The sequence below is a fragment of the Canis aureus genome, chromosome 24, assembly GCF_053574225.1.
Source record: "Canis aureus isolate CA01 chromosome 24, VMU_Caureus_v.1.0, whole genome shotgun sequence".
NCBI lineage: Eukaryota > Metazoa > Chordata > Mammalia > Carnivora > Canidae > Canis > Canis aureus.
In genome coordinates, this window is record NC_135634.1 from 36,667,252 (window position 1) to 36,690,487 (window position 23,236).

A 23,236-nucleotide genomic window follows, 5' to 3' on the forward strand; every position below is an offset into this window, starting at 1 on the left:
TATGGGACTCCTATTGTTACTCAGAATTGGTGGCTCGAGCCCAGGTCTGTCCAGACATTCCTTCCAGGGACTACACAGAGGTAACAGAACTGGCCTGCCAGCCCCAGTCATGGCCTCAGTCTCTACCCATTCCCTTCATGAGACAAGTAGAGGGATTGGGGGAGTCGTGACTCATTCATCTGTGAGAAGTTCTGAGGCTTCTCCTTTCTTTTTGTCTGGCTGGGAGGGCATCCCTTTCCAAAGGTAATGATGAGGGGTAAGATATTCACTCATAGAAATTGAGGTATATACAAGCTCTTTCCCCAGTTGGGTTCTCCCTGGACTGGTGTGTGAGGCAAAGGGGAGCTCAAGGGGCAGCTGGCATGTATTTTATGTGCCAAGAGTGGGTATGGGGGGAGCAACCCTAGTGCCTGCTTCTTATCTGGGGTCTCTTGCGTGGGAGATTGGCTGGAGCATACTGTGGGTAGTAGTAGGGACAGAAGAAATAGGTGAGCTGCCTGGACATTAGAGATGGCAGCTGATCTGCTCAGGGTCAGTGTGAAGGATCCTGCAGGGTAGGGAGGTAGGCTGGACCTCAGTGAGGATATACCTACCCGGACAGCCAAGGAGAGGCAGGCTTGCCTTTCTCTGTTATCAGCAGTGGAGGGCCACGTGAATCCAACACACAGAGCAGAATTGATGGGGAAGAGATTCCAGGAACTAGCCAGGTATTGAGGTCTCACTCCCTTGTCAATCCTGTAAGTAGTGCCTTACAGGTGCCTACCCAAAATTCAGTCTACCTGACGCCAAGGTGATCTAACTCTTCCACAACTGGCCATGTTACTCCACATCTACCCTATGCAGAGGGAAGGCAGTTGGGATACTAGTCCCCACTGCAGTGGTGACCATACTCGCATGTCCAGCAGAGTGGCTGGACACCTGTCTGTGAGGCATTGAGGGCATGGGGATCTGTGCCTTCTCCCCTCTTGCTGACTCAGCCTTGTAAGTTTTTCTTTTGCCAATGAAGCTCATTCCTTAATCTATGCCGCGTGATGCCATACCGTTTTCTCTAACCCTGGTGCATCAGGTATTGACCCATAGGGACTCCCCTGGCATGAAATGCCTTAAAGTAACCATGTGCTCAGGCAGAGGCTACCGGCAGCCCGTGGGGCCAGGTGGAGTTGAGAGAGACGTGGAATACCTCTGCCTTAGACTGCTCAGACTGCCACAAGAGAGCACAAATGGGGTGTTTTATTTAATTTTTTAAAAAGATTTTATTTATTTATTTATTTATTTATTTATTTATTTATAGACATGAGCAAGGGGGAGGAGCAGAGGGAGAGGAGAGGGAGAGAGAGAATCTCAAGCAGACTCCCCACTGAGCGCAGAGCCCAAAGTGGGACTTGATCTCACAACCCTGAGATCGTGACATGAGCCAAAATCAAGAGTTGGACACTTAACCCACTGAGCCACCCACATGCTTCACAGAGGAAGTGTTTAAACAGCATTTATTCTCACAGTTTGGGAGACAAGAAGTCTAAGATCAATGTGTTAGTGTGATTTCTTTCTTTCTTCTTTCTTTCTTTCTTTCTTTCTTTCTTTCTTTCTTTCTTTCTTTCTTTCCTTTCTTTCTTCTTTCTTTCTTTCTTCTTTCCTTGATTTTATTTATTTATTTGACAGAGAACGTGAGAGAGCACAAGCAGGAGGAGCAGCAGAGGGAGAGGGAAAAGCAGGCTCCCCGCTGAGCAGGGAACCCCATGTGGGGCTCAATCCCTGGGAACATGACCTGAACTGAAGGCAGACGCTTAACCGACTGAGCCACCCAGGTGCCCCTGGCAATGTGATTTCTAGTTACGGTGTCCTGGCTTGCAGACAGCCACCTTCTTTCTGTGTCCTCACATGGCCTTTTCTCTGTGTACATGAGAAGAGAGAGCTCTGGTGTCTCTTCCTTCTTATTAGCCTACCAGTGCTATAGGATTAGGGCCCCACCCATTTGACCTCGTTTAACCTTAATTACCTCCTTAAAGTTTCTATCTCTGAATACAGTCGCATTGGGGGCTTAAGGTTTCAACATACACATTTGGGAGGCACATTTAGTTCACAAGACTTCTACGCCACTGGAATGCAGCCAGTTAAAAAGATACAACCTGTCTCATTCTGCTTCCCTCCTCCAACACTCAAGAAGAGGGAAGAGGAGGTGTTCTTGGGTGGTCTTCACACCTCTATCCAGGACTCCAGGGAGAGGAGCAGAAAGACACAAAAGACCAAACTTTATCTTCTGACTCCTTCCAGTCCTGGAGCTTGAAGGCTGTTCAGGGCTGAGAAGAAGAAAAGCCTTAAATGGATGAAGATCAAATGTAAGATGGACTGAGCTTTTTAATAACCAAAATCAATCAGAGAGTTAGAGAATCTGCTCAAGGTACCATTAAGGGATCTACTATGCACAGAGGAAGAGAGATTGGATTTAGCAACACGCCGAGGTCAGACTGCCAAGAAACCAGCTCCATCATTGGGGAATATGAAGTCCTTTGCAATCAGAACTTTTTGTCATCCATGACTGTCCTAACATGCAAACACTCCATGAAACCTACCCTATAAGCAGTGGTACTTCAAGTAGGATGCTCCCAGGGCACAAGGCCCTAGAACAGGGCACAGTGCTGTACTGGGGCTCTTGATGCTTTCAGGGGAGGGCTATGGGGCGAATGAGCAGTTGGAGGGGATCAGGGAAACAATGAAGAAAGGTATTTCCAGCTTAGGATGCTAGGGGCAGGAGAGGCTTGACATGTTCCAGAACCTATGTTTTCAGCCTAAGGCATCTACTTCCTGGCTTTGGAGTTCACAGGCCAGAATAAATAAATAATAGTTAGAAATCAATATAGGATCACCCGCTTTGTGTTTTGCTAAGAAAGGATATGAAGAAAAAATGCTACCATCTATTATCACCATCTTTTCCTAAAAGAAAGGATGTTTTAACATCCCCTTGCCCCAAACCAAAGAGGAGATAAGGGACATAATCTCAGAATGATGTGGAGTTCTTTAAATTGAATAAACATAGCATTGGATAAAATTCACTGCAATGTCTTATTTTATTAATTTTACTGAGGTTGTTGAAAACATTAGTCATCTGGCTGAAGCTTAAAGGATTATGCCTGTGTGTAAGAATGTATGTGAATGTGAATCCTCATGTGGGAAGGCAAGTGTGCGAATGTCACAGACAGACGTGGGAGTCTGTGAGCATATGGACAAGTGTGTTGCTTGTGTGCATGTGTGTGTTGGGGATAGAAGAGAAGAGAAGATGTATGTGGGCATGGGAGGAGGAGGGGAGCCATGATGGCTGGAGCCAGAGCCTGCACATAATCAGCAGGACCTTGACTTGCCTGACACCCAAGTTATGGGGGACATCTTCCCCTAATGTCTCCATTCCATTATCACTCCTTTGTGCCCTTTCCACTCCACACCTCCCTCACTCTAATGCCACGGTGGAGCTGACCTCCCAGGCCCACCCCTGGTCAGCACCCCTACCAGACTTCTCACATCCTGCCAGGAAGAATTGCTGTTGTGTAAAGGACTCTACATCCCCTGACACACAGTCACTCCAGGAAACAAAACTCTGCCAAGTCCTTATCAGCAAAGGACTCAGCTCCCTTGGGCCCTGGTTCTGTCTGGACCTCTTATGTGGTTTATGACCTTGAGTCAGCGACACTACCCTTCAGCCCTCCCACTGGCTGGGACAGAGCCACAGGTGACCTTGAAGTTTTTTGGAGGGATGCTTTAGGCTCTCTCCTTGTTCCATGGGGAAGAGCCACCTGACTTTGGTCCACACTCCTGGAGTGGGCTTAGGGTTCCCCATTGTTGGTCTCAAACCAACTCTGGGTCCTTCTGCATCACCACTCCCCTAGTGTAACAACTTGCTCTAGTCAGGCTGATGGCCAGCCAGTCCCTCCAAAATTTTGCATCATCTCTTGTGTGTATGACTTTGTTTTTTCAGTTCTCTTCTGGGAAGGCTGCCTAACTTCAAAGTTCATCAAAATGCCACCTCTTCCAAGAAGCCTTCCTGTACCACTGCAATGAGTGCTGATTTTGCCCATCAGGGTGAAAGGAGCATGGGGACTGGAGTCCAACCTTGAAATCCTCCCCCATATTTTAAAATGTGTGCTTCCTAAAACTAAAAAGCAACTTATGGAATGGGAGAAGATTTTCACAAATGACATATCAGATAAAGGACTAGTATCAAGGATCTACAAAGAACTTATCAAACTCAACACCCAAAAAACAAATAATCTAGTCAAGAAATGGGCAGAAGACATGAACAGACATTTCTCCAAAGAAGACATACAAATGGCCAACAGACACAAGAAAAAATGTTCAACATCATTTGGCATAAGGGAAATACAAATCAAAACCACAATGAGATATCTCCTCACACCAGTCAGAATGGCTAAATTAACAAGTTAGGAAACAACAAATATTGGCCAGGATGAGGAGAAAAGGGAACCCTCTTACACTGTTGGTGGGAAGGCAAGCTGGTACAACCACTCTGGAAAACAGTATGGAGATTTCTCTAAAAGTTAAAAATAGAACTACCCTCTTATCCCTCAGTTGCCTTGTATTTACCCCAAAGATACAAATGTAATGATCTGAAGGGGCACCTGCACCTCAGTGTTCATAGCACAATGCCCATAATAGCCAAACTGTGGAAAGAGCCGAGCTAACCATTGACAGATGAATAGATAAAGAAGACATGGTATGTGTCCACACACACACACACACACACACACACACACACACACACTGGAATACTACTCGGCCATCAAAAAGATGAATACTTATCATTTACATTGATGTGGATAGAACTGGAGAGTATTATGCTGAGTGAAATAAGTAAATCAGAAAAAGACAATTATCATATGGTTTCACTCATATTTGGGACATAAGAAACAGTGCAGAGAATCATAAGGGACGGGAGGGAAAACTGAATGGGAAGTCCTCAGGGAGGGAGACAAACCATAAGAGACTCTTCAGTCTAGGAAACAAACTGAGGGTTGATGGAGGGGAGGTGGTTGGGGGGATGGGGTAATTGGGTGATGGGCATTAAGGAGGGCATGTGATGTGATTGATGAGCACTGGGTGTTATATGCAACTGATGAATTACTGAACTCTACTTCTGAAACTAATGATGGTCTATATGTTGGCTAGCTGAATTTAAATAAAAATAAAATAAAATGCGTGCTTCCTGCACTGGGCCTCTGATTCACCTCTCCACATGGTTTTATTATTTAAGATTTAAAAATTCAGATTAATCTTCTCAGCTGCCCCGCCCGTCCCCCCCCCCCCCCCCCCCCCCCCCCCCCCCCCGTGCTGAGTTTACCCAATTGTTTTTTAAAAGGCATGCTTTTGTTTTTACTGCTTTTAAGGTTGTCTTTTATGGAGTCGCTTTTTAAATGCTTATTATTTCTCATTGATTTTACTCTCTTGTTCAGTGTTTACTGTGAAAGAGGGAATAGGAAATGGTAGCTGGAGGGGAGCTGGGAACTGGCACCTCAGGGACACTGGTCCAGCCGGGGTGGAGGAAGGCAGTGGGACTGTCAGCAGGATGGAACCAGACTTGGTCCCAGCTGAACCCCTCAGCCTCTCACAATTTCTCTGAACCTACAAATAGAGATAAAACCCAGCACCTGGGCTGCTGTGAAAATGAACTTGGGTGGTACCTGCCCAGCACCCAGCACAGTGCTTGGGCCACATCAGGTACTCCGAACTGGAGGGTATTATGCTGAGTGAAGTAAGTCAATCGGAGAAGGACAAACATTATATGTTCTCATTCATTTGGGGAATATAAATAATAGTGAAAGGGAATATAAGGGAAGGGAGAAGAAATGTGTGGGAAATATCAGAGAGGGAGACAGAACATAAAGACTCCTAACTCTGGGAAATGAACTAGGGGTGGTGGAAGGGGGGGGGGTGGGGATGAGTGGGTGATGGGCACTGAGGGGGACACTTGACGGGATGAGCACTGGGTGTTATTCTGTATGTTGGCAAATTGAACACCAATAAAAAATAAATTTATTATAAAAAAAAAACCACAAAAAACCCCAAAATGAATGAAAATCCCTCTTCATCATTCTCCAAGCGGAGTCCTGAACTGGCCTTTAAGGAGGCCCTGGATCTTATGTGAAAAGGCTGCCACTAGCCTGCAGGGCACCTTTCTGTGAATTAGAGGGAAGACCAAGACACAGTGCTGGGTCCACAGGGAGCTTGGGTGGCGATCCCACAGTGACACAGAGCCAACCTCATGCTGAAGATTTCCCATTCTGGCAGCAGAGCAGATGAACATATGAACCTTGAGGTCAGCCTCAAAGGCAGCTCAGGGGAGCTGGTAGGCAAAGATATTTGTGTGCAGAATCTTCGGGGTGGGGGGCCGGGCATGCTCTACTCTCTTTTTTTGTGTACCTGCCTCTTTCCTCCATGTGAACTCAAGCTCCTTGGGGCAGGGAACTCCCACTTACTTCACTATTTCTCTCTGTTCTCTACTTCTAAGCATATGGGAGGTGCATAATAAATGTTTGTTTAATGGGCATGAGTATGAAGGGACTCAGGGAAGAGGCTGAGAAGGGATGGAAAAATGGTCTATGAAGACCCTACCTCTCTGGCTGCAGTCTCTGAGGGGTGGGGGCTCACCAGCACATGGTTCTCCTCCTTCATCTCCAGTTCACAGAACCTGTTTCCTGGCCAAATGCATTGCAATAGAATTTCTGTCCCAATTTCCTTGCACTCTGACAGACTTCTAAGAACAGTATATGGTCCATCTTGCACTTTGATACCCGAGGGTCCCGTGAAAGGTCAGGTGCTCCTGACCAAACAGAACATGGACTTACAATTGGAGAAGGACAATCATCATATGGTTTCATTCATATGTGGAATATATGAAATAGTGAAAGGGACCATAAAGGAAAGGAGGGAAACTGAGAGGGGAAAAATTAGAGAAGAGGACAAACCATGAGAGACTCTGGAAACAAGCAAAGGGTTGTGGAAGGGAGGAAGGTGGGGCGATGGGGTGACTGGGTGACAGGCACTAAGGAGGGCACTCAATGGCACGAGCACTGGGTGTTATACTATATGTTGGCAAATTGAATTAAAAAAAAAAAAGAACACAGACATAATCTCATTACTATTTCTTGCTGCCGCGAACCGTCACTGAGTTCTTACCCAGGACCCCTCTGCAACTGGGGATTGGTGGTCACAGGCCTGATCTCAGGGACCTGGTCCTATCAATTGCGGTCTTAGTTACCTGTGTAGTCACAGTGCTGAAGGACTCAGGTCACAGGTTTGGGGAGCAGAAGCAGGGCATGATATGGATAAGTTTGGTTTGGGGTGGGTGGGGGAACGAGGATTGGAAGAATGATGAGGGTGGTAGGCTGATTCTTCTTAGTAATGCCTGTAGGGTCGGACATGTCCAGCCTCTGTTCTGTTGTCTGAGTGATTTTCTAAAATGTGTATCTGACCACCTCCGGATTTTGCTTCAGCAGCCATTCTAGTGTTTCCCCCTCTCATCTGCATACATCCCAAGTATATATTAGCATGGCCTGACCCATCCTATTCACTTAGTCCCTCTGGAACCCCAGGCCTCACACCACACATACAGCAATTTATCCTGCTTGGAACTCCTGGATCATCTCCTGTGATTGAATTCCTCACACCTTGTGCATTCTTAACTACCTCCTTTTTCCCTTGGCTGATTATTTCTCATCACTTAGAGCTAATTTCATGAGTCACCTGCTTCAGATAGCCTTCCTTGCTCCCCCAGGCAGGATTAGAGACAGCAATCTGCCGGGGATCTTGCTAAGACCCTACTTCTGATTCAGTGTGTCTGGAATGGGGCCAAAGATAATGCATTTTCTCACAAATTCCCACGTGATGCTGATACTGGACTGCACTTCAAATAGCAAAGCAAAGAAAACAAAAACAAAAACAAAAACAAATAGCAAAGCAATCTTAGGTTAGTTACTGGTCTGGTTCAATTTCAAACATCTAGCACAGGGCCCTTTAACCTTTTGGGTGTCAAGGACTCCTTCAAGGATCAGATAAATATATTGGACACTCCTCCGCAAAATGCACATACACAAATAGTTTTGCATATATTTTCAGACATTATATCGCCTCCATGCACATTAGGTTGGCGGCCCCTCCCCCAAGGCTATTCCGTAATGCAGTGGTTAAATACACAGTCCTCGTGTGCAGAAACCAGCTTTGCCACGGAGCTGGCTGCCCTTTCCAAGCCTTGGTTTTCTCATTAGAAAATTTGTTTAAACTTTTAGAAAAAGATGATACTAATAGCAACTTTCTCATAGGGTTATTGTGAGGATTAAAAATGAGAATGCAAGAAAAGTGCTTAGCATGGGGTCTGATAAGCTCTTGATAAATATTCTTCTTATTATTATCATTAATAATTGATGTGTACGGAGAAGAGCTGTAGTTGGAGGAGCTATGCACCACAAAGAGGGCATTCCTCTCTCCCTGGCACCCCTCAGAGGAAGCTAGGGATAGAGTTGGGTTGCCCCTATTCTTCAGTGAGGACCTCCAGGCTCCAGGATCTTGCATCCTTGTCCAGAGTCACTCAGCTCCTAAGGGAGTGGAGTTTTGCAGCTGGGCCACTCTACTCCAAAGCTGGTATTTTTTCCCCCTCTATTTCCTTGGATGAAAATAAGCAAACAAATGGAGGCATGAGGAGGTCTCTTTTTTTTTTTTTCCCTCATAAAAATATTTAAATTATTTCACCACATTTAAGAAAGTGATATTAACTTTAATTTTCATCATTTTCAGCAATGTAACAAAGCTACCTGTGAACTTTTCTTAACATGTTAGTCGCTTGGGTGGCTAATTATTAGCCATTAATTTTGGTGAAGCTTTCTGCAAAGTGACGGCTCCAAAGAGCCATTTACCTGTTTATTCACACTTTCCACCAAAGACCTATTTTTCTTTACAACAAATCCAATATTAAATATGCAGCCCGCTTTATTTATTTATTTTTACTTGGAAACTCTGACCTGTGAAAGCCCCTTTCTTTTCATCCTAGTTTCAAAACAATTCATTCATGCGTTTTAGAAGTTATGCAAATGAGCTTCCTTGATTTTAGAGGATTTCTTTGGAATTGATTTTGGGATTCTGTATTAATTACCACTACCCAGGCATAGGGGCTGTCACAGAATGGATATATTTAGCAAGAATGACAAGGCTGATAATTATGCACAAGGAGCCTTAGAAAAGGGACTGTTTACTTTAATGTTTAATTTCAGCAGACTTCTTTAGTTTGTTAAACTTAATCAAAAGCAATCAAAATACACTAGTGTGAATTACAGCAAATTAATTTCAAACCAGCGGAAAACATTAGTCTTTCAAATGTGAATGTTGAACTGGAACTTCTAAGTGAGCCACTCAAAACAAGGAAGGGGTGAGCTTTTGAGTGTGGAACTTTGGTGGAGAGCTTGAGTTAGGGTCTCACTGAGGAGTGGTCGGGATTCTGTAAGAAACTGTCCTTTCTAGAAAGACTGAGGCCCAGGGATGACCTTCATTTTGGGGTTTAAGGCAAACTCCGTCGATGAGTTGGGAAACTCACTTAAATCCAGCTTCTCAAGGCATCTGTTCAAAAACCTAATTCTTGCTTTGCTACTGTTAGTAGAAAAAAAAAAAAAAACCCTTTATCATCTTTATTATTTATCCTATGTCAGGTTCACTATGTCTCCTTATTTCCCTTGAAACGGACAATGGCCCCATAAAGGTGGTGTCCCCAGTGAGCATATGAAGACCCTGTTCCAGGACTCCCTGAACTAGGCCTCTCCAGATTACTACTGTAGGGACATTTTGTTTAGTTTCGGCAGACTTCTTTGGTTTGACAACTTAGTCAACAGCAATCAAAACATGCTTATGGACATACAGAAAATTAATTTCAAGCCAATGCAAAAGATTATATTTCCCTACCATGAAGAATCAAATGAGGAAATGGATGTGAAAATATTTTATAAAATGTTGACCGCTATGCAAATGAACAATATTAGCAGTGAGAGAGCAAGTTTAGCAGAATATGCAGATGCCAGTCCTACAAATGAAGACACTCAACTCCTCGAGTTCATGACTCATCATGGGAGGCTCGGTTTTATTTGATGAGATTTATAATTCAGTGGGGCCCACTGAGTCATTCAAACATTGATTCACTGAACACATTTTCTGAGTTTATTTACTAAAATACAAGGAGAGGATGCAGAGCTTGATAAGATGTCACCCTGACCTCTGGGAGCCCACTATGTTGTGACAGAGATAAACACATAAATTGTTCATGATAATCCAAGGACCCATGAATAGGACAAAATGATAACCCTTGTTTGGCACTATTTTAAGGATGGAAACATTGTTTCATTTACAATGTGTCCCCAGGACCTGGCATACAGATTGGCTACAGAAAGTATTTGATAAATTTGGTTGAATGAATGAATTTTTAAGAAATATTTTATTTATTTATTTGAGAGAAAGAGCACATGCAGCAGGGAGTGGAGTGGCAGAGGAAGAGGGAGAAGCAGACTCCCAGCTGAACAGGGAACTTGGAATGGGGCTCGATCCCAGAACTCTGAGATCATGACCTAAGCTGAAGGTAGATAATTAACTGACTGAGCCACCCAGATCCCCCTAAATGAATGAATTTTAAACAGGTCCCAGCTATCAGGGTGGGCATCCATAGTGGATGATAGTCAATAGAACTTTGTAAAGATTTCCCTAGTATATACAGTTGAAGAGGTTATAAACGATACCCTAGGATGAAGGAGCAGTGTGAGGTGCTGGGGTGCCATGTCTTGTAGGTACAGCATTAGATGGGCGTGGAAGGTTGAATGTGAACATTTGGGGCTGGGCTTTAGGTCCCAGTCTACAGAGGGTGATGTTTACTATGCAGGTTTTGGAGGAGGGGAATGCCCTATACAGTCATGCTCTTGACCAGACTGGGTTTGAATCTTGGTTTCACTTTTTGCTAGCTTTATTTGGACAAGTTATCTAAGCTCTCTCCACCTCAAATGTGAACTGGGGATGATAATTGTCTTGTTTTGTGGGATTGTTGTGAGGATTACATGAGTTTTTAGGTATAAAGCACTTAGACGATGCTATACGCAGAGCTAGCCCTGACTCAGTGCTGGCTGTTATTATTAATTGGTGTTTGGTGGCTCTGGTGGGAATCTTAGCTTTGCTGCTTGTCAGTTATGTGATCTTGCCATAGTGGCTGAACTCTCCAATCCTCATTTTCCTCTTTGTAAATGGGGCAGTAGAAATGCACCTGCTGAGGATGCAGGTGAGATAATGTGTGCTTTTTTGCATAGTACCTACCTGAGAGCATGTTAGAGCAGACTGTGGTCTGCATCAGAAAGACTCCCCATGATGAGAGGAAGGTTGGATGAGACATGAGCAGTGGGACCTGCTTGAAGGCTGCTACGGCTGCCAATGTGAGACAAAGTGAGCTAAATTTCCATGAAGCCAGAACTGAAGTGTGCCTAGGGCCATGGCGAGGAAAGGGGAGGATGGATTTGAGAGACTTGCCTGTTGGACCTGCAGGCTCACAGGAGGGAAGAGGAGAAGAGGACAGTGAGGTTTCTCACCTGGCTCTTGGCAGTATGTGTGCACATGGACTGAGATGAAGCGCCAGGAGGAGAAGGTTTGGGGATGAATGGAGATGATGAGCTTATTTGAAGAAGACGTGTGGTTGAGAGGGGCTTCAGAACAGAGGATGTGTAGGCTAATCACATTTTGACAGAGTCTGCATTTTTAGAGAGATGAACTTACCCATGCTACTCTTTTAAAAAATCATGGTCAACATCACTAGTGATTAGGGAAATGCAAATCAAAACCACAATGAGCTATCACCTCACATCTGTCAGAATGGCTCGTATCAAAAACACAAGAAACAAGAACATTGGCAAGGATGTGGAAAAAAAGTAACCGTTGTGCACTGTTGGTGGGAATGCAAACTGATGTAGCCACTGTGGAAAACAGTATGGAGGTTCCTCAAAAAATTAAAAATAGAACTACCATATGCTCCAGTAATTCCACTATTGGGTACTTACCCAAAGAAGATGAAAACACTAATTTGAAAAGATATATTCTTATTGCAGCAAGAGCCAAGATATGGAAGCAGCCCAAGTGTCCATGGATAAATTAATGGATAAAGAAGACATGATACACACACACACACACACACACACACACACACACACACACAGGAATATTACGCGACCATAAAAAGAATGAAATCTTGCCCTTTGCAACAACATGGATGGATCTAGAGTATAATGCTAAGTGAAATAAGTCAGTCAGGGAAAGAAAAATACTACATGATTTCATTCATATGTGGAATTTAAGAAACAAAACGAGAGGCTCTGGGTGACTCATGCTTAACTGACTGCACTAGATCTGGAGCCTGTTTAAGATTCTCTTCCTCTCTCTCTCTCTCTCTGCCACTCCCTCGCGCTCCTTCTCTCTCTCTAAAAAAAGAAACAAACAAACAAATGAACAAAGAAAAAAGGAGACAAACAAAAAAGCCAGACTCATAAGTATAGAGAATAAACTGGTATTTGCCAGAGGGGAGGTTGGTAGGGGGTTGGGTGAAGGAGATTAAGAGTACACTTGTCATGATGAGAACTGAGTAACGTAGAGAACTATTGAATCCCAGTATTGTACACCTGAAACTAGTATAACACTGTATGTTATACTGGAACTAAAAAAATTATGGCAAAATATACATCACATAAAATTTACTAACCATTTTTAAGCAGACAGTTCAGGCCATTAAGTACAGTCACATTGTTGTGCAGCCATTACCACCATCCCTCTCCAGAACTTTCCATCCTCCCAAACTGAAGCTCTGTATTCATTAAACACTAATTCCCCATTCCCCTACTGCCCAGCCTGGCAATCACCCTTCTACTTTCTGTCTCTATGAATTTGACAATGTAAATGAAATTGTGGAATATTTGTCATTTTGTGACTGGCTTATTTCACTTAGCATCTGTTTTCAAGGATCATCCATATTGTAGCATGTGTTCAAATCTCCTCCCTTCTAAAGGTTGAATAATATTCTGTTGTATACACAAACCATATTGTTTATCCACTCATCAAAGTCAGTAGACTTTGGGTTGCTTCCATCTCTTGGTTATTGTAAATACTGCTGCTATGAACATGGGTGTACAAATATCTGTCCATGCCCTTGCCTTCAGTTCTTTTGTGTATATATGCAGAAGTGGAATTGCTGGATCACTTTATAGGTTAATGTTTTATTTTTCTAGAAACCACAATATGGTTTTTCATAGTGGTGATATCATTTTGCATTCCCATCAGCAATGTACAAGTGTTCTGATTTCTCCACAACCTCACCAACACATTACTTGTTACACTTTGTTTTGTTTTTGTCACTAAACTTTTGTTTTAATGGGCCTCAAAATTCTGTGACAGATTTTTGGTCAAGTTGTTTCCATTAAAAAACTAAGAACTTAAAATTGCCGTACACACAACACACATACACACACACACACAGAGTCCACAAAACATTCTCTTTTTCTTCTAAAAGTTTTATGATGCATTGTTATCATTAACCAATCTTTTACTATTAAATTTAAATGGCCAAATGGCATAAACAGCTCTGACTCTGCTCTTCACCACTGATAAAGACTGGGGTGGCAGGTATTGGGGAGAATTTTCATTACCTTGCTGAGCTTTCTGGGCAGGCTTGGTGACCTTGCCAGCTCCAGCCACCTTCTTATCCATTGCTTTGATGACACCCACAGCAACCATTTGTCTCATGTCATGAACAGCAAAACAGCCCAGAGGAGGATAGTCAGAGAAGCTCTCAACATACATGGGCTCACTAGGAACCATATCAATGATGGCAACATCACCAGATTTCAAGGACTTGTGACCATCTTCCAGCTTCTTCTCAGAACAATGCTCAATCTCCTTCTACTCAGCAAACTTGCGAGCAATGTGAGCTGCGTGACCATACAGCACAGGTGCATATCCAGCACTGATTTGGCCAAGGTGGTTCAGGATAATCAACGGAGTTGGAAGGTAGCTTCTTTCATTGGTGGGGCATTTTTGCTGTCACCAGCCCTGGTGCCATGACAAACATCTTTGACAGATGCATTGTTGACCTTGAACTCACATTGTCCCCAGGAAGAGCTTCACTCAAAGCTTCCTGGTGCATTTCAACTAAGTTTACTTCAGTTGTAACACTGACTGAAGCAAAGGTCAACACGATGCCAGGTTTGAGAACAGTAGGCTCCACCTGGGCCCCAGGGACAGTACCAATTCCACCAGTTTTGTGGGGATCCTGGAGGGGCAGCCAAAGGCTTGTCAGTTGGATGAGTTGGTGGCAAGATGTAATCCAGAGCTATGAGCAGTGTGGTTCCACAGGCATTGCCACCTTTATGGGTGATTTTCCATCCCGTGAACCAAGGCCTATTAGCACTTGACTCCAGTATGTTGTCACCATTCCAACCAGAAATTGGCACAAATGCTACTGTGTTGGGGTTGTAGCCAACTTTCTTAGTATAGGTTCTGACTTCCTTAACAATTTCTTTGTATTTCTTCTGGCTATAAGGTGGCTTAATGGAATCTATTTTGTGAACACCAAGTGTTTCACACCAAATGTGTAAACCAGAAGGGCATGCTCATGGGTCTCCCCTACCTGCTTCAAATTCACCAACAGCAGTAGCAATAATCAGGACAGAACACCGAGAGTGAGATGTGCCTGTAATCATGGTTTTGACAAAGTCTCCATGTCCTGGGGCATCAGCAATGGCCACATAATACCTGCTGGTCTTGAATCTCTATAGGGCAACATCAATGGTGACACCATATTCATGTTCAGCTTTCAAGACCCAGACATACTTGAAGGAGACTTTCCCATATCAGTAGACTCCTTCTCAAAATTTTCAGTGGTTTTTTCGTCAGTCCCAATACATTTATAGATCAGATGGCCAACAGAGATAGACTTGCCTGAATCTACATGTCCAGTGATCGTGATATTGATAGGAGACTGTTTCTTTCCCATTTTGGTTTAGGTTTAGCAGTGGTTTTCATGACACCTGTGTTCTGGTGACCAACTCATGTAAAAAAGCTGTTTTGTTTCGTTTTTAATAATAACCATCCTAAGGGGTGTGAAATGATGTCCCATTGTGGTTTTGATTTACATTTCTCTAATGATTAGTGATGTTGAGAATTCTTCCATGTACTTATTGGCTACTTGTGTTTCTTCTTTGGAGAAATGTGTATTCCAGTTCTTTGCCCGGTTTTTGAATTGGGTTGTTTGTTTTTTGTTGTTGAGTTATGGGAGTTCTTTATATATTCTGTACATTGATCCCTTATCTGGTAAATACTTTACAAATTTTATCTCCCATTTTTGTGAGGTGCTCTTTTACACTTTTGATAGTGTTCTTTGATGCATGAAAGTTTTTAATTTTGGGGAGCCTGGGTGGCTCAGTGGTTGAGCATCTGCCTTTGGCTCAGGTCATGATCCCTGGGTCCTGGGGATCCCCTCAGGAAGCCTGCTTCTCCCTCTGCCTGTGTCTCTGCCTCTCTCTGTGTCTCTCATGAATAAATAAAATCTTTTTTTAAAAAAAGAAAGTTTTTAATTTTTATGAAAGCTAAGCTATCTTGTTGCCATTTTTTTGTATGTCATATCTAACCACATTACTTCTTTATCTTGTAAGAAAGAGTCATTGTTATGCTAAGCTTCCTGGATAATGTTGTAACTGTATGTCTGAGCAAATCTACTTTATTATTCTCTTGGGTTAATTAGATATATGGATGTACAATGGCAAGCTTCAGATCCTTGTAGCTTCCCTTCTGAATTTTCTTATATGTATCAATGGTCCCATCAATCTTCTAGTTCCCAGCCCTGAAAATTGTCATTCTTGATTTCTTGTCTCTTTATTTTCATGGACAGCTATAGAAATGGGGGAATTGTTTCCCTTATTTTACTGGACAGTCTGACTACATTTTCCAGCCTCCCAGCAGTTACAGGAATGAGCTCTGGCCTACAACACATGGGCAGAAGAGATGTTTACTACCTTCTGGGCTGGCAGTAAAAGCTTCTATAAATCCCTCCATGCTGTCTATCTTCCCTCATCTTCCTGCCATGTGTGGAATGGAGACACATCTGTTGGAGGACAATGTGAACTCTCTTAGAACCAAAAGGCAGAAGGGGCCTGGGTCCCTGAATGACTGCATGGATTAGGTCCCTCCATTCACCACATTGTACTGTGATGTGAGTGAGAAATAAACCTTTAGTGTTAAGCCATTTAGATTTTGTGGGTTTTGTTACAGGAGCTGACCTGTGCAGACTGATCCCCCAGTAATTCCAAAGTCCTGTCAAGGCTATCTTCAACATGTGTCTCCCTGTCCTCTCCTTCCCATGCCTATTTAGATTATCATAATCTTATTGCTGCTTCCCTCACTCCTAAACCACTAGGAAGATTTATTAACTAGATTACCTGATTCTACTCATTCCTCCTCTAGGTCACCATTCATGCATACAGGAAAGAAATATTTCTAAGAGGATAAATGTTTATATGCTTATGTTTACAAATCTGTGTTATCCGGGGCCTTTCCCCATAGGATGCCTTCTTTCCTCTTCTATCCTCCTCCATAGAACACACATCATCTTACACGCATTCGTGCTTTTTCTTTTTTAAATCTTGGCTCCATCTATTCCTCCTCCTATTTTTTTTGCCTAAGGCTTAGCGATCCTTCAATTTCAAGTGTTTTCCCTCCTCCAGGGAGCCTTCTGTGAATTCTTATCTTACTCTCTGTCTCATACATTTGGCACTAGACATATGTTACTCTTTATACATACAGTTCCATGCTTAATGAATGTCTTCAGGCAGACCAGAGATTCTTTACTTTGGGCTCATCAGTGGGATATGTGAATCCCATGAAATTATGTTCTAAATTCTGTGTATGTGCATGTGTATATTTTGTTGTTTTGAAGCAGGACTGAACTTACCGGCTTCATATATCCCTTGCAGTGTTGCAAGTCCATGAGACTGGGATTCCCGTTGTCCCTAGAAAACAATTCATGAGAGCAGAAATAGATATGATAACCTCAGAGGTGAAGAGAGCTTGGGTGGAGGCAAAGTCAGCTCACAGAGGAAACCCTTTGTCTCTTCTTGCTTTAACAGGGACCACTGCCTGCCAACCTTTCAGGGAGAGGGGTCAGGAACTCCTGCCATGCAGTTCACTGTCCCTCACACAGCTTCATATTGGCCTCATTCCTCTTGGTTCACATAAGGCAGGTGGTTTGTGGAGTTGACCAGAATGGACCAGAGACTCTCCAGCTTACTTTACAACTTACCCATGTCAGAGCTGCCTGGGGCAGGAGGGCTGGTTCTTGCCAAACAATGCTGAGGCATGAGAAGAGCTCCCCTGTCCTGGTCATTCTCCTGAGATAATTCCACAGTAGCCAGCAGCCCATCTTTCCATTGTTCATCTCCAAACTCATATGGAGTCTCTCTAAGATCCTATGATCTAGACCTGGTAGCCTTTGGTGCTTGCCCTTTCTGAGGGAGCCCTGGCACAGCCCCATTGGACCTGCCTCCTCTGCAACTCTTACTGTTTGCTCGACACCCAATCCTGGCAGCCAGCAGAGTGCCTTGCTAGCTTTTTTCCTCTGCAGCTCTTTGAATGTTTAATAAATTCTTAATTAAAAGCTGGGAACCTCATCTATTTCTGTCAATTGCTTCTCTGTCGTGAAGAAGAGAGGCCTACAGGAGGTAAATGTCAACCCTGTACCCTGCCCTCCTGTCACACACACAACTACACACCTGCGTGTGTGTACACACTCACACACACACACATACACAGAGCAATAGGACTTGGTGCTCTATTTACATAATTCTATTGACATTTTGAGGATAAAATTATGTATGCTACTTTAATTTGCTGTTAAATTAAATTATGAATGTTTGGAACGTAGTAATTTCTTTTGTTCTATGAACAGATTGTTTTATATATCTGCCTATATTACCAAGTTATTAATTTAATGATTTCATAATAGCAGCTCATTCCTCTGGGTAATATAAAGGCTGAAGTGCATGCTCCATACAGCACAGGCAGACGCTGCTTGCCCTACGTGAATTGAAGGTTTTAGGAATAAAGATATTAGTTTTGGCAGGATGTTTAAGTGTGCATAGGAAAACTGGAGGGATGTGTCAGGTCAGCTCCAGCTTCCCAATCTCATTTTAAAAAGGCAGGACATGGTCCATTGCCCATGAGACCAAATGAAAAATAATTTTCTTAAATAAAGTCAAGCACCTGGCTGATGGTTGGCAAGTTTGAGAGCTGCTGCCTGCCCATTCACACTCGCAGCTCTGGACACCGTGCAGCTTTAGCTGGGACATTTCCTCTTGCAGATCTGTTGGTATTACCCTGTCAGCTTCCTGGCAATGTGCTGCCATGGTGACATGGCATTGGCTTCATCATCCCAGTCTTAGCTGGCAACTTACCTCTTATGAGGAAAGGGCAAAGGGCCAGATGCAGTGCAGCAAGGGGAATGGACATGGATATGGGTTCAAAGGAGACTTCCTCTGGGACTTGTGGCTTGGGCATTCTGAGCCTCAATTCCCTAATCAATGAAATGGGGGCACTGAGATCACCCACTCAACCAATTCTGTAGGAGTTGTGTGGTTCAAACAACAAATGAAATGAGGATGAGAAAATGCTTTGTAATCAGTAACAGACAGGGCTCTTTGGGGGTTGCAGTTGTGCGGGATGTGGGCAGGTACTACTAATTACCACACTTAATGATAGAGCAATAATCTTCATATTCCCCCTATAACCTCAGGAGACTCTGCTTTCTGGACCTCACTCAGATCCTTCTGTTCATAGCTTAAACTAGGTGATTTCCAAGGTCCTCTCACTCCTGGTAGTTTGGGACTCTTATTTTTCAGGAGAAACCACTAAAATGCTTCATTTTTTAGTTGGGAAGCCAATGATGAAGGTAGAGCCTTACAAGCAGTTACAGCACATCTGGTGGTTCAATAAACATTGAGCACCTCTAACTTAACGAGTAGTGATTTAGAGATGCAGATACACTGGTTCCCAGCACAGGCACCAAGATGATGGTCTAATGGGATTCAGATGCCTGAACAGGTGTTCATGTTATCCTGTGACGATGGGGGCATGCCACGTGGGGGCCAGGAAGCCTAGGCTAAGACCTCAAGATTGACCATGGGTCAACCATGTTAGGAAGGGGAAAGGGATGGGAATGGCAGATTCATTTCAGGAAGAAGTAATAACACATGAGTGCTGGAAATAGAGGACAACACAGCATGGCTGGGCCATCAAGCCTGGGGTTGTGGGAAGAGGAGTGAGTTACCAGGCTGGAAGGATCAGCAGGGGCCATAACTGGCAGATGTTGAGAGCCTCATTAAGCAAAGGACCATTGGGGAACCACTGAAGAAGGAAAGCATATTGATAATGCTTTAGAAGGACATCATGGCTGCCGTGGGGAGAACAGTTTGGAAGAGGGTCGGATGGAGGAGGGGAGTCCAGTTAGAAGACTATTGCAGTAATCAAGGTGGCAGACAATGAGGGACTGACTTAGGTAGTACAGGGCAATGGGGGGAGGCACATAGATCCAGGAGATGCTCAGAAGGTAGAAAGGGTAAAGTCTCCACCAGACTGATGTTAGATGAGGACAAAGTAGAGGAGAGGTGGCCTTTTGTCCTATAGCTTTGTCTCTCTCTGCCTCTTCTATCATTTCTCAAAAGGAACTTTAACACCAACCCCTCATTCCATGGCCAGCACACACTGGCACACATGTAAACCTGTTTACTTGGTTGTACACAGAGACACACACACATCTCTGGCTGCTCTGTGTGCTCAGTAGGGTGGGTAAAAAGTCCTTCTCTGCAGAGCTGACAGATGGCCAAGTCAAAAATAGGGTCACTGCTTACACTTTCTTCACTTGCTTTTTTTGTCTCTGCACATCACTTCTATGAAATATTCCTGATTTCCTTAAGCAAAAAAGTGAATTCCTTTGTTCTGTGTTGTGCCTACATCCTTTGTTATTGTTTCTGTTCCCATGTTAGTTTCATACACAATAGTGTGTCTTCATCATTTCTGGATCCCCAGTGTCTAGTACATGTCACTTTTGAATGACTGATGAGCCAATGGACCCCAAAGGCACTGGATCTGATCCGTCACAAAGGGAATTTTGGGGTATACTTCCAAACTTTTCTCAGCAAAAGCCTGGATCTCCTCCTGTCTTGAGATGTGAGACACTAAGGTATGAGAATTTGGTGCCAAGCATCCTACCCAATTATAGAAATGCCAAAGCCAGACCCCTATGGGGCCACAGAGAATTACAAAGTGGTTGCTTTGCAAATGTAAATTGATGTTGGCTCACTCATCAGTTGGAAGTGGGAAAGGTAGAGACAGAAGGGGAAAGAGAAGGAGGGTTGACTGGGCTTAGATGGGAGAGGGTAGGAACCAAAAAGAGGGAAGGGATGCCTTGTGCTTAGGCACAAGGTAGAGAAACGGTGAAAAATAAAAAGGGCAAGGAAGGTGACAAGGATGGCATGAAAGAATTAAGGGTGAACCAGGAGCCAGAGCTGGGATGGAAGATGAGCAGTTGAAGGTGATTTTCCCAAGCACATAGAGGAAGAAATCAGTATAGGATTTGTCAACTAGAATTCAGGAGGATGGAGGGTAGCTCTTTTGGGACATCAGGGGAGACAGAAAACTGGGGAGAGCTTGGACTGGAGTATCCATAAGGACAAGATTTATAATGGCTGTGTAACTATGCCTGAGGCTGCCGCTTCACAGGTGATCAATAAAAGTTGAATGAATTCTGGATGGGATCTTTGGGAACAAGGCAGAGTGGAGGGAAGAAGGATGGCAGCAGGTAGGAGAAGTGTGCAGACTCCTATGTCTAAGATCTCAGGACTGGCTTATAGGCAAAAGCAAGGTAGAGGCAGATGCATGGTCCTGGGTTGCATTTCAAGACATTTCCATCTAGATTCCAAGAATTCTCTGTTAGTGTTAAATTATTGCTTCTACATTAGACATCGAGGACTGAGAAAATGATGATTCAGAGGCCTTTAGAGGAAGGGCAATAGGCAGGAATTGCGGTCAAGGCTGTGGGTCAGGGTCTCCTAACAAAGGGGCTAGAAGTGGAGTGGTCTTCAGGGAAGTGCAGGGAGCCTTGATTTTTACTGCATAACATAGGGTATCTTTTGAGCCTCACAAAAAGACCACCTTTGGGTGGTCCCTGGGTGGCTCAGCGGTTTAGTGCCTGCCCTCCCCCGGGGCGTGGTCCTGGAGTCCTGGGATCGGGTCCTGCATCTGGCTTCCTGCATGGAGCCTGCTTCCCCCTCTGCCTGTGTCTCTGCCTCTCTCTCTCTCTCTCTCATGAATAAATAAATAAAATCTTTTTTTTTTTTTTAAACCACCTTTGTGGGCGATAATGGAGGTGAAGGGGTAGGTTATGGGAGAATCCAGGGTGAAGAGCATCTGCCTTTCCGCTGTCTCCAAAGAAAAAACCTGGAGACTTGTGGAGCTATTTGGAGTATCTCGAAGTCTGCAGCCCTGGGCTATTTAATGTTTCCAGCAATGAACTAGATGATGAGACAAAGAATGCTCATTAATTTCATAGATGACACCCAGCTGAGGCTGGAGGGGCACCTTGGAGGATTGGATTAGAATTCAAATGGACTCCAGTAGGTCTTAGAGATTGGTCAGAAACCAGCCAGATGAGATTCAGGAAGGACAAGGGCAAAGGGAGGAAGAGGCAGCCAAAGGAATGATGAGGAATGGCTTGCTACGTCCCAGCCCTGCCTAAAACCCGAAAACTTTCTTGGCCTCCCTTGCCTGATCCATCATGGCTGACATTTGCACGCAGCTTACAACGAAGTCACACAGTTCTCTCTTTTGAGTCTTGTGACAACTGTTTGAGAGAGGTATTGGTCTGAGTAAGTTCATGGGGGTTCAGAAATGTTAAAAAATCTGTCCAAGGCCACACAGCTGATAGGTGTCAAAGCCAGATGCAAACTGCGTCAGCACTTTGCAGCACTCATCTGACACTTACCTCAGAGTGCTTCACTGTGTCTTCTGATTCTTGACCTCATTCTGAACTGAGATCCCTTGATCCTTCCACTTGCCCTCAGGCCAGTCCCCATTCCCTCTCTGGCATCTTATTCTTTGGGGAGCCAGGATCCTGAGGTGCATCAGTTCAATCCAATTCTTGTCAGAGCCCCTGCTTATCAAGAACCTGGATTCATTCCCATTGGACTAGACTCGCCCTGATGACTTTCCCACTTTGGGTCAGTCCAGCTATGCTTACCTGGCTTGCTGAGAGCGCTTGAAGGGAATTATATCATTGGGTGGGTGGAGCCACTACAGATCCCCTGGCCAGGCTGCTTGGGAACAGCCTTTATGTGTCTCTGGTCGGCCTACTCTCTTCAAGGTTCTCACCTCATTACTGGCCCATTTATTATTGTGATGATTCTCTTCAAGACAAGATGGGGGTCATTTGGCATAAACTCCCCCAGCTCCCTCTTCTCATTATCTTTTAACCCATCCAAATCTGCATCAAGCCTCACCTCTTGTCCTCTTGGCTCGGGGCAGGGAATGGCTTTCCTATTCAGTGATCCTGGTGTTCACAGCCCACCCTGTCCCACCTTCTCTGGCATGCACTCCCCAGGCCCCTGCTCTATGGGTTCCTTCCTCCTGGTTTTTAAATGTGCTCTAGCCAGGGCCACTCTCTGTAGAGGGGAAGGCGGGCAGGAGGAGCACAGGCACCTGCTACTGCAGTGCCAGTGAGTTTCTGGTTCTTGGGTTACATGAGCAACCAAGTGCCAAGTTCATGGGCACTTTACCTGTATCCTATCACAAGTAGCCACTATTATATAATTTAAATAATCAAAGTTGATGAAAGTAGCTCTCCTTCCACCGTATTACAGCACCTTGCTCTTTCTTTCTTAGTGAAGTTCCTGGAAGATCACCTAGATACTTATCTCCAACTTCATTTCTTGTTTCCTCTTTAAACTACCATTCCACTGACAGGAGCCCCTCGTGACCACTGATAGGTCTCTGTGCAGCCCACACCTCACCTGCCATCCCTGTTGCATTGATCACTCAGCTACTCATCTTCTGAAACCCCTGAGACCAAAGCCATTACTCTGTCCTGCTTCTCTCTCCCTTGAGCTTGCTGCCCAGTATCTCCTAGTATCTT

The 23,236-nt window shown here is 44.2% G+C and overlaps 1 pseudogene; it reads right to left on the reverse strand.

Annotated features, from left to right (window-relative positions):
* LOC144296401 (putative elongation factor 1-alpha-like 3) overlaps window positions 1–15,055 on the reverse strand; it is a 98,554-nt pseudogene extending 83,499 nt beyond the window's left edge.
* Between the last annotated feature and the right edge of the window lie 8,181 nt (window positions 15,056–23,236).